Genomic DNA, 6,000 nt, shown 5'->3' on the forward strand with positions numbered 1-6,000 from the left:
CGTTAAAGTTTGTTGATGCACAAAACCGGAGGGGTCTTGGAACAATGTAAATGCGACCGTAAATCTACAAGAAATGTAAAAAACACAAGATGCATCGTGGTTCATCTCAATGTTTGGGCTACGTCCACACTGATATTGTATTTCTCCGTTTGTGAGAGGATGATGAGGGTGAGAACTATGTAATGTGAGAGTGAGCTTGAGAGAGCCTCTGTTTAGGGGATGTGAGCTCCTTCATTTGTGAGGGTGAGGATGCCCTTTTATAGAATAAAGGCTCCTGAATTATTACATATTTGCCCCTTCATTTATTACATAATTACATTTGAGTCCTCCGATAATTTATACGAGATCTAAATATAGAGATCCTAAATATGGTACAAACAAAGTTCTCAAAAATTATTGAACTACAGTACCAAGTAACAAGACGTCGGCTGCAATTGCAATTATTTTTTCCTTCCACAAACTAAGTTTGACAGAGTGACAACATTACAAAACAAGAGGTAACAAATTTGTATGAAGTCTGAGTAAGATCAGGTGATATCCTTATCAATCAAAAACAGTAATTGTACCACATACTCAAATCCCTTGCAGGCATAAACACGACCGACAGTAAAAAAACCTCCAATTTGAATCCAAAACTCATGGAAAGAATCCCTCAATTAAAGCATGTGATAGTTTAGTTGGGATAGTTTAGTTGCGATCATTGGTCCTTAATTGTTATAGACTCAAATATTAGAGCATTTCCAAATGAGATGTCAAATATAATATGTCAAAATTTTATTTGATGGCTAATGTGTCAAATTGAATACAAGTGCTAAATTCTCTTCTTTTCCAATGAATGTGTCAAATATTTATTTTATTATTTTGTTGGGCCTAAAGTTACATTAACTATTAAAAAATAATCAGAATTAGTTTAATTTTTATTCTATTGGTTGTTAATGGGACTCATGCATTAAAAATTAAATTAAATATATTTGACTTCTTTTTGTTTGCCATAAAAAAAAGGCACATAGAAAGCAAGAAGTCAAATGACTCACATGTCACATTATATATGTCATATCCATTGGAGAACACTTAAATGTCTTTTAATCCTATTTAACATATTTGACATCTCCTTTGGAGATGGTCTTATACATTTTAAGTTTTTTTTTTTTTTTGAAAACTTTAACATGCCAAAACGAATTATTCGTAGCAATAAAACCATCTCTTAAAAGTCGTATCGAAACGCCCGAAGGCAAATCTAAAGAATCTCAAAAATCAACTTTGTGATATACTCAACTAGGGGTATCATAGTAGCCCTAAGGCATAACCATCACCCGAAGGTGAAGCTGTACGACACTGGGTTACGCCAGTGAAGAAACATGGTAGGCCCCATCATCCGAAGGTGAAGTTATACGGACTCTAGGTTAAGCCAGAGAAGAAAATATAACTATAAACATAACACACCGACACTAGCCGTGGCTAGTGAAGCTGTCTGACACTGGTTTCGCCAGTGAAGCTGGAAGTATGTCATAAATATCCTCAACTGTGTCCTATGGCCATAGACGTATACATATTTAGGTTGTGTGTATGAGATGTATGATAACCCACTAGATAAGGATAGAAAACATATCTCAAAATCTCATATCAAACTTAGGATCCAAATCTCATAAATCCAAAATAAATCATTTTGGTAAATCCGTAGTATTTCATAAACGAAAATCCAATAATTCATGACATAAAACATAAAATCATGGAATCATGCTTTTCGTGAATGCAAGCCTAGCATTTAGTAAAAACCATGCAATTTAAGAAGGGGTTTACTCACTGATACTTGCGAGGCTGTAGCCGTCCAAACTAGGAAAATTGGAGTCTCCGATAGTAATCGTACCTTAAGCATAATAGAAGCCCATTAGTAAAAACTCAATTAAAACGTTTAAATTTGGAGAAACGAACGACGGATCCAAAAAGTCAATGGTTGACCTTTTGGGTCAACCGAGACACCGAGCCGGTTAACTACGCTAAAACTTCAGAATCTCACTCAATGGATGTCAAAAATGAACTCGGGGAGTCGAAATTAGTCTAGGAACGTTTCCGGGAAAATTTCATAAAATTCAACACAAGGAATATTCCAAAGAATATCTCAGGGAATATACCAAGAATATTCCAGATCCATTTGGGAATTGAGCCAGGCTGGATCCCAGGTTGGATTTAGCCTATGAATCTGGGCTTGGGCCAGTTTCACTATTTGGGCTGGAACAATGGCCTAAAGGTTTGGGCCAAAATGGATTTGGTTTTGGGTGCGGGTCGGGTCGACCCAGTTGAGCTTGTCGGTTGCCAGACCCAACGAATGAGAAGGCTGGATTTTGGCTGGAGAATTCCCGAGCTCCGATTAGCTTCAAAACTTAACCATTTTATACGATTCAAAAGGCAAAAATGAAATTAAGAACGCCAGGAACAAGAATATACCATTATGGTCCTCCGCCGTGGCTAGAGTAGGTCGAAAATGGCCTGCAAACATCTCGGCTTAGCCGAAATATGGGAAATAACTTCCACGAGTTATCTCTGTACCTTTTCATCATTAAAACACATAGGGAACTCAGAACTCACACCAAAAAGTTAATAAAAGGGGTTTTGAGCGTTATTGATCCTTACCCAAATCGGAATAAAGTCATGAATTTGTCGAGCATCCCATTCAATGTCGGAGCTAATCAATCCGAGGATTTTCCACAGTTTAGTCCTTAGTTATAGATTCAAGGATAGAGATATGACGAGGTGGAGGGTTGGGTTGTGGTGGCAGTGTTCGCCAAAATGGCGAGGCACGGTCTCTGGGTCTCAGCATCGGTGTTACAGAGAAGGGAGCTGAGAGATAAGGAAGAAGAGTCACGAGAGAGGGAGAGAGAAGGCCCACAATGGTGGTGGTGTGTGGTGCTTGCCAAAGAGAATGGTGAGCAGGTGTCTAGTGTGTGTGCATGTGTGCTCGGGGATGAGAGTGACAGAGAGATGAGGGAGAAAGTTCGAGAAAGTCCGAGAGTATTGGGGAAGAGATACGGGAAAAATGGGAGGTGGGGAGTGGGTCCCACAGGGAACAAAACAAATTAATAATATAATAATATCAAATAATACAAAACAATAATTTCAAAAATTAAACAAATCTTTCGGATTTGTAAACCCATAATATTCGGGGACGGGTCGTTACACCAATTCACCAATATCATCACGCACTCAGGTTCTTTCAAAACAACAGTTTTTATCTTGATATTTTTATAGCCCTAATAGCATGAACATTCACCATAATACATGACCAAACTTTACGTTTTTCAAATTTTAGATTATACATAAATTGTGTATGCATTATATCTATAATTGTTGAATTATGTGAATTTGATATTGCCATGAATTGGACTTGCAGCTAGATTTAAGTCACAAACTGATTTGGATAAAATAAGATAGGATAAAGCTAGATTAGGCAATGATAAGATAAGATAAAGTTAGTTTGGATAAGATAAGGTTAGATAAGGTTTTGGATAATGTTTCCTCTTTTGAGCTGATTCCTTATCTTCTTTGTCTTGGATTTATTTTCTTCATCTTTTCAGCACATTCCTAGCCTCCTGAACTTCAAATTCGTCCATCCATCTTGCTCAATTCATAAGCTATCCATTTGGTGCCCAAAACTGCTTCAAAATGCTTCAAAATGCACTTTCTTGCCAACTTTGCTAATTAGACCTACAAACACATGAAAATAGCTTAAAACACTATAATAAGTAAGAACTAACAACATAAATGCAAGAAAACAAGCTAACTAAGTCGGATAAATATGCTCTTATCAAATTCCCCCACACTTAGCTTTTGCTAGTCCTCGAACAAAACAAGACAAACAAAACAAACAAAACATAACCTAAACCTTTCAACATTTGCCTCAAGGATTTTCAATGAAACATGACATATTAAAAATCACTACTCATATAGATTTTAGTTATCCTTACCCTCAAGCGCATACTTAATCACAGTCACCACTCACTAGCTCGCATTTAATCAATTAAAACAACATTTTAAAGGTAGTAACATGCCTTAGAGAATTTCCTCAATTCATCACCGGATATACACTCTATTTTCACACAGACTTTCTAACTACACTCCCTATACTAGGTATATGTGAAAAGATTGATGTAAACATGTAGACTAGCCACTCACATATGTTTTAAGCAAAGAAAGCACTTTTTGGAATTATTAATGCATTAAACTTAGTGCACATATCCCGACTAAGGATCACAACTAAACTATCCCAACTAAACTATCACATATGCTTTAATTGAGGGATTCTTTCCATGAGTTTTGGATTCAAATTGGAGGTTTTTTTACTGTTGATCGTGTTTATGCCTGTAGGGGATTTGAGTATGTGGTACAAATACTGTTTTTGATTGATAAGGATATCACATTGTTGATGAGCACGATGCATGCCAAGGACTAAAGGCGTTATTACATAAAATTACTGGTAGTTGGAATTAAGTTTTATAATATAATACATGCATTTTTAGAGTGATAATGCATGTATCTAGCTTTAAATGTAGGCATATGGAATTCCTAGGGTAATGACATTTTATGAAATCATTTAGTTTTTTAGGAGTTATATTGTAACCCTTTATTTTTTTATGTCTTTTCATATTTTGCACTTTAAGTTGTAAGCCTATAAATGCTTGTATTTGTAAAGAAGAAGGAGAGAAGTTGTTTGAATTATCATATTGATATTTGAGTTGTAAACTCATTTTTATGTGCCTTTCTCTTTGTAAGATTGTTTTGCTTTGTTCTTTCTAGTGTCTACATTTTAGGCTGGTACCAGAACCAAAGTTTATAGGGTTTTTAGGCCTCTCCTCGCACTAGGAGATAGTGGACCATACCTATCCATTCTATCTATCATTTTAATTCGTTTCTGTCCGCTGCACCCTGTATCAGTTGGTATCATATTTTGTGTTCTCTTGATAACAAATATATGCCATAGCAAGACTTGCTCAAAGAACAAGTATGGCCAGCCTCTCCATATACGTGGAATTCGACTTCCTCACCCTTAATCAAATCTCATCCGGGTCCCATTATTAACATAACTAATAAATAAAATTTAAATGTAAAATAACATATTCTCTCTTCCTCACCTCTCTCCTCTGCAGTCTTTTTCTTCCTGATGTACGGAGAGCCAAAAAAATCGAGAATTCTTACAGTTTTGTTGGTTTATGGACTCTTATTCAAATAAATTTCGACTCCATAATTTTTTCAAGAACTAATCCAGTTGATAAAGCCCTGTAATTTGATAGCAAAAAGTATCGAATAAGAAAATAAATTTAGAAAACATCTGTTTGATCCAAATATTGGATCTGCCAGGTGATGTTGATGAAACGTGTATGTGTGGAGCACCTTGATCAATAAAAACTAATACTAAAATATGATTTGTGTCCAAACTAGTGAAGGAAGACATGAACATTGTGTCTATAAAAATCAAATGATTTAAATATATTAAAATAGAGGGCACGCAAATATTTTTTGTGTTTTTGTAAATTAATAAAAAAAATTAGAATTACGGATATCCATAAATAGTGACACAAACTTTTGTGTTCAAATTTTAATAGGCACAAATACACTTTTGTTTAGACACAAACTAATGTGCCTTTTTGTTCAAAAAGCACTTTGTGATAGTTTTGTGTTCATTGACATATAAGAGCACCAATATATATTTGTGCTCAATGAAATTGAAAAGGGCACAAATCAATTGTGTTCTTAGACCATATTTTTTGTAGTGGAAAGTGTAAACATCAATCTTACGAGCACTCCAATGCCACTGGCCACTTCGAAGAGAGTTCTTGGCCCCCAAAATTCTAAACCAGAAACGCACCCAAACAAGTTGTGAAAGTCCCCCCCCCCCCCCAACCCAAATTAAAAAAAAAAAAACACTTGTGGGTTACAAGTTGAATGCAAATTCAATCATTATTCATGACTGAAAAAAGAGAGTTTAAACTCAAATTTTCCAGACTA

The sequence above is a fragment of the Malus domestica genome, chromosome 14 (genome assembly GCF_042453785.1).
Source record: "Malus domestica chromosome 14, GDT2T_hap1".
Taxonomy (NCBI): Eukaryota; Viridiplantae; Streptophyta; class Magnoliopsida; order Rosales; family Rosaceae; genus Malus; species Malus domestica.